Source organism: Anastrepha obliqua, chromosome 1 (assembly GCF_027943255.1).
Source record: "Anastrepha obliqua isolate idAnaObli1 chromosome 1, idAnaObli1_1.0, whole genome shotgun sequence".
Taxonomy (NCBI): domain Eukaryota; kingdom Metazoa; phylum Arthropoda; class Insecta; order Diptera; family Tephritidae; genus Anastrepha; species Anastrepha obliqua.
The window spans coordinates 18,912,100-18,924,695 of record NC_072892.1 but is presented as its reverse complement, the minus strand read 5'-3'; positions in this window follow the sequence as shown (position 1 = coordinate 18,924,695).

Genomic DNA, 12,596 nt, shown 5'->3' with positions numbered 1-12,596 from the left:
TGTCAACTGGCCACCCAGATCGTGCGATATAACGTCTTTAGATAATTTTTTGTGGGGCTATGTTAAAGCTCATGTCTATTCAGACAAGCCTGCTTTAATTGACGCATTGGAAGAAAACATTAAAGCATTTATATGTGAGATACCGGTCGAAACAGCAACAGTGGAAAGAGTATGCCAAAATTAAAAAGCGGATGGACCATTTGAAGCGCAGTCGCGGTCAACATTTGCGTGAAATAATCTTCAAACATTAAATTATATGGACTGTACCTACTATCGATTTAAATAAAAATTTCATGCAGTTTTCTGAGTTTTACGTGTGTTTTTTTGAAAAACTTTCCTATAGCTCTTAAAAAATCACCCTTTACACATGTATATGTAACTTGGAGTGTGTTAACGTATGCATTTACATATAAATATAATCATACTTACCTTGCATTTCTACATCGAGATGCACGCGCTGTAGAATCGTCATAAAATTTTCGCCGTCTTTTACACCAGGCCGCACACCAAATTTCTTTATCGATTTGTACGTCCAAAACTTGTTTTTCATTGAGCCTTCAAATAACTCGATTGTCAGCCATTCCTGTGCGATAGTTGCACTGGCTTCATGCCCCGCATTACCTGTAGGAGTTTCGGAAGGCGTATTGTTCGTTTCATTTAACATCACTTCCATTTTTGGATACATTGTTGTTAAATATAACCGATAAACAATTATTTTTCACATTAAACAGTGCCGAATTTCCAATCAGAGTGGATATCAGTCCACACTTACTTGTGTGCATTCGAACTGTACAGCGGAGAAATGGAAGTCTAATGCTTATCAAGTTCTTACATACACATATACATATGGGCATACAGTAAGTACGTAAGAAACTGGGGGCTGCTAAGTTTGGAACCTTCGCCAGGATCTTAGATCTAATAAGGTGCGTTTCATAATCATAAGACACCTTTGGTATGCAATTTTTGAACTACCATAAACTCGCTTTTACTTTCCGGAGTAGCTTTTATTTGGCGTCATTTTAACAGTTATAGACTCAGCTATACTGTATTTTGTAGAAACGTTATCTTTTTCCAAGAAGCTGGATTGCTGTTTTGGATGACTTCAATTATAATTTTATTCAATTTAACCTAAAATGCCGAGAGGTTCACAAGAGGAGTGTGGACACATTTTGGCCTACAAGGATTCAGGCTTGTCAATCAAATTAATTGCAAAAAAACAGGCAGAAGTCGTTGTGTTATTCGGAATGTTTTACAGAGCCCTGAGAATTACCACATTTTGAAGCCCGTTGGAAGAAAATCATCTCTATCAAGTCGAGAACAGCGAACAATCATAAGAAAGGCTGCTAACTCGACTAAGTCTTGCGCCAACTTGGCCGCTGATCTTCAAAATAAGGTTTCAAAAACAACAGCTCGGTGCTCATTACAGAGTTGCAATCATTTAAAATTATCAAAAATAAGAAAAGGACCCCATCTTTTGCCACGGCACAGGCTGGCACGTCTCAGTTTGCAGAAAAACACCTAGGCACCTACTGAAACACAGTGAGATATTTGGAATATTTTTATTGTTACCCAATTTCATATTATTTTTAAAGTGAAACTTCTTAGGCGTCGATGGGCGAGCGAGAATGGACAGTAAAATTTCAAGACCATGCAACGTTAGGCCATTTTCGTTCCGCGAGAGAGATAAAAGATGTAACGTAGAGGAAAAGGGGAGAGAGAGCTATACCTTTTTCATATGTATCTTAGATACACTTTAGGCTATTTTTCCTGAGTTTTTCCTTGTGGTTGCTAATTTCTAGTGAGTAATAATCTGCTTACTTTTTAGCTCTTGTTTGTTGGTGCAAACTTGCAGGAAATATATTTTTGGTGCCTACTTTTTGGCGTTATATTTCCTTGGTGCCTACTGCTTGGGGCGATTTTTGGTCCCAATTTTATTGGCGTTTTTTGTTTGGTGCCTACTTTTCGGCGCTTATTTCTGTTTCCTGGCTAGTGCTTGTGCGTACTATAAAGTGCTATCCATTCCGGAGTCGGATTTATTGGTATTACCTTGCGGTAATTTGTGCCGTTGTTGCAGTCCTGGAATCACTGCGTTTGTGCGGATGGTAAACGCTCGGAGTAGTGCGCGTTGTTGCCACGGTTTGTGTACGGCGTTTACCTACACGTCCACCCTTCTCCGTTTTTTGTAAATTTTGTCTATTTGTATTATCTGCAAATGTTGTGAATTTATTTAGATATATATTCTTTCTCTCTCTCTCTCTCATTCTTTCTCGGGTATCTCTTTCTTTCTTTGTCTGCCTTGAAAGATTTACTTCTGTTATGTGTACTACGCTACACGCACTTTCCTTTTTTTTACAGATTATATTTTCGGATGAAAAAATGAAACCTTGATGGACCCGATCGTTTTTTAAATTATTGGAAAGATTTGCGCAAGAGCCCCCTCTTATTTTCTAAGCGCAACTTCGGATGAGGTTCTATTTTGGTGTGGGGTGCATTTATATCTTATTATACAGTTTACATCATCGCGAATGAATTGTGGGGATTATTCGCCCTTCAATTTTTAGCAAAACAACGCCCAAATCCACGTAAGTAGTAAACAAGGCAGTATTTGACCTATTGTTCCATAGAAACTATGGACTGGCCGACGTGCTCTCCGGATCTAAACCCAATAGAAAACTTTTAGGGTATATTAGTCAGAATTTGACAACACCAACGATCTTAAAGCGGCAATTAGGGCAGAATGGGCTTCTCGAGATGTAAATTTATTTAAAAAGCTGCGAAAATCGATGAAAGAAAGTTATTTTGTGTCGCTAAAGCAAATGGTGCTTCCATAGAATACTAAAATATTCTAGATGATAGAAGAAAAAAAAATTGAAAAAAGTATACCTTTGTTAAACGATCACTTTAATAAAACAGTGCCTTATCATTTTGAAACGCCTGGAAATACATTCTTGCTCAAATTTTTTTTATTATATGTATTAAAAAAAGCTCTAAATCCTGTAATAAAACATATAACTTTTGTTACTGTAGTCGATGTGTAAAATTTTAGTTTTCCTCTGAAGCCTATAAATTAAAATACTTTGAAAAATACGGGGTTTCTTATGATTATGAAACGCACCTTACTTTTTCATCGAAACCATTATGTTTTAGGTCGCTTTGGTTTTGATGACATTTGTAAATTTGCAATTGGGCGATACCAATTTATTATTGCGCATCTTACGCCGAAGCTGCGCGCTGGTATCGTGAAAATATTTGATTTAAATAATTCTTGGATTGAGAATGAGCTAATAAAATTACGACGAGCAAAACTAACACTCTACAAGGCTCTCATCATGCCCGTCCTAACGTATGGCGCAGAAGCGCGGACGATGACAACATCCGATGAAGCGACGCTTAGAGTGCTTAAGAGAAAGATTCTACGTAAGATTTTTGGGCCTTTGCACGTTGCCAACGGCGAATATCGCGGGCGATACAACGATGAGCTGTATGAGCTTTACGACGACATAGACATAGCGCAGCGAATAAAGATCCAGCGGCTACATTGGCTGGGTCATGTCGTACGAATGTATACAAACGCTCCGTCTCTGAAAGTATTTCATGCGGAACCAGCTGGCGGTAGTAGAGGTACTTGCATTGGGAAGATCAGGTGGAGAAGGACTTGACTTCATTTGGTGCGTCCAACTGGCGCCGGTTAGCACGAGAAAGAAACGACTGGCGCGCTTTGTTAAACTCTGCCAAAATCGCGTAAGCGATTATCGCGCCAATTTAGAAGCAGAATAAAATTACGAGACTTTTTTGGTATTAACTTGGACGAGCCAAGTCAACCAATTATCGTGTAACGAAAATCCGCATTAAGCCAAAGAACAAGAAAATAGATTGATGCAGTGATTCATTGACGCCGTGCTGAATAGCTGCGTAGTTGAGTGACAACTATTTAACTCAATATGAAGTGAAGAATTAAAGTTTATTTAAAAGGTTTCAAGAAATCTCCATCGATACCTTGCAATACAATGAATCTTGAGTCTGTTTTATGTATAATCTGACGTGAATTTATTCGGTTTGTTTCTTAAGCTGGCGAAGAACTTTATACCTGAAGTACTTCCATATTCAATTTGAATAAAATTGTTAAGGAAAGACTTTAATCGCAAGCTCCCAATGCGAGTAGCTCGACACCCGCTCGAAACTCGTTAATTGGTTTGCTGCTCAAATATTTGATTGAAATCATAAAGCAATAATTAAAGGTTATGTAAGATGTCTAATTTCCACCCTGTTTGGCCATCTTGAGCTACTTAATAAACTGGGGCTGTGTTTTTGCAGAAGCTACTTTTAATTCAGAGCAAATTTTAAAGAAAAGTACTCAAAAGCATGGAAATGAAAAAGTCATGCATAACTTTTCGGCAACGGATTTCGAGATAGGACCAGATCGGAAGAGGGCGAAGTTGTGTAGTGATGTTCTTCCGCTGCGTATCAAAGTTTGCCTATCAAAGTCATTTACATATATTAAATAGCATCCGAAATCAGTTGTCAAAGTTTTCACAACCTTTTATTATTGAAGTTTGGTTCGAAATTTTCGAGCTCTTGAACATTTTGAGAAGCTAACCACTACTTATCAGTTGTAGTTTTCCAACGGCCTTAGAACTGTGTGTAAATAATTTATAAATCTTAAAAAAAAGCGCTGACAAAGAAGTAAAAATAATCAAAAGTATTGCTCAAATTAGTTGAGAGCTTCACTACCTGCGCTTCATAGATAATTTATAGCCATGTATTTTTGAAACGGGCACGACTTGAACTCCCAGTTGTGAGCTCATCTGTGATTTCACCCGCCAGGGTGCTGCTGTCGAGATATCTCAAAAATTGACCCATGCATTCTTTGTTAGGTATTTGGCTGAACTTATCTTTCAATCTATGTTTGATAACAAATGTAGAGACCTACAGTTTTATGCCGGCTCCGAACGGCAGATAGTTTTGGTGAGAAACTTTTTCATGGCAGAGATGTGGCATTCTCACAAATTTATATAAATAATAATTGATTTTGAATTTTACATAAATTTAGGATTTTACAGAGTTCGATTAGATTATATTAGATTAGATTTGTGGGGGGTTGGACAAGTCCAAGCACTCAGGCAGGAGACCATTGTACTACACCCTGATAGATTTCAGTATTTCAGTAGAAATAATAGAGATAGGAAAGATAAAAAGTGGTTGGAGGTCACTCTTCCACAAATCTCTTGAATTCATTGATGAATCTTAAGGCATTCGGAAGAGGAAGAGTATGAAGTTTATCCATGTTCAGTATATCGCAACCCAATATCCTAAGTCTGATTCTGGAAAACGCCGGACAGCTACAGAGAAAATGCTCTGCAGTGTCGTCATTCTCAAGACAGAATAGGATATCGGGCTGTCTACGACCCCTATGGTAGCCATGTGCTGACCACAGGCTTTGTGACCTGTGATTACACCCACCAGTACTATCGGATTCTTTAGGAGAAAGGTCGCTATTTTCTTGTTTGATTCTTTCACAAAGCACTTAGCCACTCTGCACGAGTTCAACCCAAACCAACGTTCTCTATGGGTAGACCTCATGAAGTGGTCAATCCATAGTTGAATCGATGCAGAACTGACACCTAGAAAGGGTTCAAGGCCTAGTGGCATACTTGTAGAGCCTTTATTGCCTATTTATCAGCTAACTCGTTCCTTGTAATACCTCAACGTCCAGGCACCCAAATAAGACTAACTTTGTTGGGTTTTGCAACACTGTTCAGTTTTGTCTTACATTCACCGACTAACTTCGGATTGCAACGTGGGTTAGCAAGGGCTTTCAGTGCAGCTTGACTGTCACTACAAATTCCCATACTGCTACCCCGCCAGTTTTCCCCAATTAGCCAGTATGACACATTCAAGATGTCATAGGCTTCCGTTAAGAATACCGTAGCTATCTGTCCTGTGGCATAGGAGTACTTAATGTCTTCGTCTAAGTACCATCCATATCCGCTACCATAACTGGTTTTGGATCCGTCGATGTAGAAAGTGTGCTGATATCCCATTAATAGGTTCTCTGGACTTAACCGTTGATCTGTATCTGGGATCAAAACATCATACTTCCTACCGAAGCTAACGACAGGCACCCGATTGTTCACTGGCATCGAGAACAGTGTGCACCACTCCGACTACTGGTGGTATATCTGACAGTGGCCAGTGCTTTCTTCATTTCGCCAGACTCCGTTTAACTTGAGCCTGTACGCCGCCTTCATCGCTTCCCTTCGAATTTGAAGATCTAGAGGTTGCAAGTTCAGAATGGCATTAAGGGCATCACCAGATGTCGTACTCATGACACCAGTGATACTCAAGCACACACTTCTCTGTAGCCTGTTTAGGGGTTTTACTCTGGAATTAAACATTGTAGTCTTTCACCATACTGCAGAGGCGTATATAGTAATGGGTTTAATCAGGGGGTTGTACAGTGTACTATCGCCGGTCGTAGACCCTATGCCTTGCCAAAGGTTCTCTTACACTGTTAGAAGACTTTTAGTGTTCTGTAGTATGATTATAAGTCGGATATGTCTTAACATTAATATTCATAAACATTTTGTTTTTGGTTTTTAATTTATTGCCCACTTATGCATTCACTGTGCTGTGCCGTTTAAATAGAGTATCATATTTCTTAAAAGGTTCATTACACTTGAAAGTAAACGCAAACATAGCTAACGTAATTATTTTATGTGCGGCGCGTGAATGCTAGAATCATATTACACAAGTAAACACCGAAAAATTGTTATTGGCTTGCATTGACAAAATTACTATAAAAACGCTTGTACGTAGTATGTAAGATACAAGAAAGAAAATAATCGTTTCACAAGCTGGATGCCTAGCTTGAAATGATACTATTTCAATAAATATATTTAAAATTTAAACAATACATTTTTTTAATCATTTAAAACTTTACATGGCGATCCTGCCAGCTTGAGCATTAATTTTGCTAAGCTATAAAATGCAAGTTTCTTGCACAAACAAAGTGCAAAATATTGCATGAGTGCTGACGATATCTGCACCAAAAATTGCAATATATTTGCAAGTGCCCTAAAAAAGCACAAAATATTAAGTCCTGACGTGATCAGCCAAAACGATCCGTCAGCTGCGGAAGGAAGAACTTACTTAGTTAAAACATTACAACAAAAAAAATAGATGAACAACCGAGGTCAAGGGCCGCAACCAATCTCCTTGGAGGAATACAGGAGACGGAACGGGCTCAACAAAAAACCAAAAGAGGTTTCCATCCCAAAGGTGAGCAAGCCAAAAAGAAGAGGAGGCTACACCACCAGAATAAAGAGGGAAATCAGCATACTCATCAAGGAGGTAAACCAGCAGCCACCACCATCCTGGGAAAAAGCTAGCGCAATCTGGGAGCGCATAACCCAACTGGAATTCCTGCTCCAGCAGAAAAAAAAATTAAGTAAATATAGATAAAACACTGTGCATGATTGAATGCAGACAGTTAGAGTCTGTAAGCGTTAACCGCTCGAGACAAAAATAATTTTCATTTACATAAATTAAAGTTAAACAACTTTGGCTTCTGTTTGCCTTATAAAAAATTTGACTGTAAATGAATAAAATTTACTCAGAAGGTCATTTTTATGAAAATGTTTTAATATGTTAAATATAATGTGTTTACTTAATAAATGAATTAACTTGAAAAAAAAAAATTCATAAATCCAATGTAAAAACAAAATTTTTCAAAATGTTGTCGTTTAAAAAAAAAAAAAACAAAAAAAAAAAAAATAATAAATAAATAAATTCAATGTAAAAACAAAATTATATATCCTTACATTATTTGATTTACGGTATAAAGTCCCCAATAGCTAATTTTTCAGTAATGGAAAAATTTTTTATTATCAAAAGTTGATAAACCCAATGCCAATGTAGTAAACGAAGTAGTCGTTAATACTGGCTTAAATTTAATCAAAATTTCTTTAATTATAATCACAGTCATAACCTTATTGATATTAGCATTAAAATTATATGCTATGCATAATAAAAAATTAGAGGAAAAGATAATCACGTCGCGGACGCTTTGTCTCGCATTACAATCAATGACTTAAAGGAAATAAATGAAAAGAATAAACATTTATACAAAATAGTGACTAGATCAATGTCAAGAAATAACAGCAGTCCAACTACACAGCAGCACATTAAAACATATGATAAGCCCAAAATATATGTCCCAATTAATAACACTGACGTCAGGAAATACAATAAATTAAAGATTACACCCACGCGATGCTACATCAAACGAGGAAAATCTATAATCTTCTCTAGGCTCGACGAAGTGGCCGACAAATATGGCATTAATAATTTACAAGTGGCACCTAGCGAGAAAATTTTCGAATTTGTCTCGATAAATGATTTTAAAAATAAGGGCAATATGATATTAAACAAATTAAAAGTAGCGCTACTGAATGAGGTGACCCAAATCAATGATGCTAAAACTGTAATGGACATTCTAAAAAGATACCACGATGACCCTATAGAAGGCGGTCATTGCGGAATTTTCAGAACACTTATGAAAATTAAAAGACATTACTTCTGGAACAAAATGTCAAAAGATGTTGCTAAGTATGTAAAAACTTGCGAAAAATGCCAAAAAACCAAAATAACAAAGCATTTAAAAAGCCCAATGACTATAACACCAACACCTACAGGTACATTTGATACAGTTATTGTAGACACAATAGGCCCACTAGCTACAACAATTAATGGCAATACTTATGCAGTCACAATAATATGCGACATGACAAAATATTTAGTCACGATACCCATCCAAGACAAAAACGCCAAGACAGTGGCGAAAGCAATATTTGAAAAGTTTATTCTTACCTACGGTCCAATGAAGACGTTCATTTCGGACATGGGTACAGAATACAAAAAATTCAATACTAACAGAGCTATGTGAATTGCTAAAAATAGAGAAAATTAATTCAACTGCTTACCACCACCAAACACTAGGAGTAATAGAAAGATCACATAAAACTTTCAATCAATACGTAAGATCTTACATATCGATTGACAAAAACGACTGGGATGAGTGGCTACAATACTTCACATACTGTTTTAACACCACTCCTTCTACAGTACATGACTATTGTCCGTATGAATTAGTTTTTGGAAAAACACCAAACATGTTTCAGCAGTTCAAAAATGTAGACCAAATTACTCCATTATATAACATAGATAACTACGCTAGAGAAGTAAGATTTAGGCTAGAAGTAGCACATAAAAGAGCTCGCAATATGATAGACATAGCTAAAATTAAGCAAAAAACATTTTATGATAAAAATAGTTTAGATCACAATTTTAGCATAGGCAATTTAGTTTTACTTAGGAATGAAGTGGCCCATAAACTAGAACCCCAATATTGTGGGCCTTATACCATTAAAGCAATAGATAATAAAAATAATGTTACTATAGTCGATAAGTTATCTTTAAAAGAACAAATAGTTCACAAAAATAGGCTTAAGATTTATCAACAATAAGTAGTTTTAAAGACGCGTCTAAACTTAGAAAATTAATACAATATATACATATATATAAAATTAAGATTACTCTTATGTACATATTTTATTTTAACAATTCAATGTAAAAGAATGTTCATACAAAAAAAAAAAGTTGTATGAGCATTCTTCCGAAGAAGGGAGGTGTAGTATGATTATAAGTCGGATATGCCTTAACATTAATATTCATAAACATTTTGTTTTTGGTTTTTAATTTATTGTCCACTTATGCATTCACTGTGCTGTGCCGTTTAAATAGAGTATCATATTTCTTAAAAGGTTCATTACACTTGAAAGTAAACGCAAACATAGCTAACGTAATTATTTTATGTGCGGCGCGTGAATGCTAGAATCATATTACACAAGTAAACACCGAAAAATTGTTATTGGCTTGCATTGACAAAATTACTATAAAAACGCTTGTACGTAGTATGTAAGATACAAGAAAGAAAATAATCGTTTCACAAGCTGGATGCCTAGCTTGAAATGATACTATTTCAATAAATATATTTAAAATTTAAACAATACATTTTTTTAATCATTTAAAACTTTACAGTTCGAGAGGCCTTCTGCTCGACGTGTTTCTTCCAGGTACGCTTACTATCTAGGACTACTTTACTCTAAAACATGAAATTATGCACACATGACCTTCAAATCAAAGATAACCCAGTTTCCCCCGTTTTGAAATCAAATTGCTTCCAATATTGATGCTAGTTTGGATATCTGACCTTGAGAGTAACCTAATGTTAAGCCAATCCATGTTGAAATTTAGGTTATTGTCATTCTGATCTTAATGATCAGTTTATCCGCATGTAATAAAAAGAACAACCAAAATATTTTTGACATGAGGCGCCAGGAATTCGCCGGATTTTGAAATAGGTAGTAGGCACATATTGAGTTAAAAGAAGTCGGGTTAAATTTAACAAACGTCCTTTTAATTTTTTTAAATATATGTTGTGTCCCATACCGTCTAGAAGTCTTTGATTTTCGAGCCAACATTGTTTTTTTTTTCGTAAGTACATACACTAAATTCAGTATTTCGTGCGTCTTGCTTATGAGAATGTCAATCAAGTCGAACCCACCAATAGCACAACTGGCAACATTTTTCGAATCAATAGAAAGCTTATCGAATAAAAGATTAAATTCATAAGTGAACATTTCCTTCTTAATTGCGGGCATATGGTTGTATGAGTAGCAGTGGTGGTACTCACAAGACCAGTGATTCTTTGATAGGCAACACATGGACAGAAATGTCGCGGGCCTAACAAATAAAATACGTTTTGGTTTTTGTTCACAACGTAATTTCCACTAAAAACAACGCAATCATCCCAGTGCCGCTCTAGCAAAATTTCTTACCGGCGAGCATTTTTTCTTAGGTTTGCGAACGGCCAGTAGTCGGTGGGAGCTGAGTCTGGCGAATACGGTAGATGTGTGAGCAATTCGAAGTTCGATTCATGTAGTTTTGCCCAGGCCAAACACTTCTTAGAATCGTCAACACGTTCTTGCTTTTGGTCAACAGTGAGCAAACGCTGTACCCACTTTTAACAGAGCTTTCTTATAGTCCAGTGTTCATGCAATATAAAGCCAGCTCCTTCTCTTCATACCTCTACGAAGCCAGCTAACTCACGCAACTTCATTTTCCATTCAATCGAAACGGTTTTGTGCATCTTTTGATGTTTTCTGGTGTTACCGCCTAATTTGGATGCCCACTGCGTTGAGCATCTTCGGTGTCTCTAGGACCACGTTTGAAGTCAGTAAACCATCGATTTATTATTGTTTCTGATGGAGAGGAGTCCTCATAAAACTTTTCAAGCCATTGCTTCGCTTGAACAGTATTTTTCCCCTCAAGAAGCAGAGTAAAGTTAAGACACAAAACTCTTTTGGATCCATTGTTTCGAAATTAACAAAAGTAGCGTCACTCTTAGCACAAAAACTCACACACTAATGAATAGAAAATCATGAAATTTTAACAGCGAATGCAATAAAACTAGCCATTTATGTGTTAGGCCTGCGACTTTTCAGTCCATGTGTTTTGTACCTACGTATGCATATAATTGGCGCTTACACTCTTTATTGGGTATTTGGCCGAGCTCCTCCTCCTAATTGTGGTGTGCGTCTTGATGTTGTTCCGCAAATAAAGGGGCCTACAGTTTCAAGCAGGTTTTTATGAGGCGCTTTTTTCATGGCATAAGGACCGGCAAGGAGTAACCGCCATTGGAAAAACCTGTTGCTATCAGTTAGTGCTTCCATTCGGCTGCGGCGACCGCATTTTTTTTTCTCCTTGATCACTCCTCTCGGGAGGGCGAGGTGGAATCATCTCAACACCTTCTTCTGAGCTGCCCTGCTCTCGCCTGGGAAAGATTTAGACATCTGTGCTCTCATTTTTTCGATACGCCTTCGGATATAGCGGGTCTAAATATCATACATTTGGTGAAGTTCATCAGTAACTTGTTGCGGCTAACTACGAACGCAAATCAGCTACCGTCGGCGTCGTCGTAAAATGCATGGTCATCATCGTCTCTAATCCCAAGGCTCCTTCTTCCTTTCTTCCCTTCTCCTTTCTCCTCTCCCATGTGTGGCATCACAACGGACGAATTTTCAATATTTGTCACAACGGACGAATTTTCAATATAAGCGTGCCCTAACCTAACCTAACCCCTCGGGAGCATACGGCCTCGACATGACTCTTCTCTCGTATATGCTTCTATGTTGTTGTTTTTGCACCGTCCCATGAGATGTCGGCTTCTGCTAGTTCGCGCAGCATGGACCTTCTCTAAGTGTGTTTTGGTCGACCGCGTCCTCTGGTCCCTCGCAGGTTCCAACCCAGTGCCATTTTCATGATGCTATCTGGTGGTTTTCTCATTGTGTGACCTATCCATCGACACTTTCACGGTTTCATTTGCCTAAGAATGGGTTCTTCGTTCGTTAATCTCCACAGTGCGTCGTTACTGATGATGCTTGGCCAGAATACCAGCCATGTTTCGCTTCCATACAACAATACGGACTTCACGCAGGACCCGAATATTCGTAGCTTAGTGCGCCTGGAGATTTGCG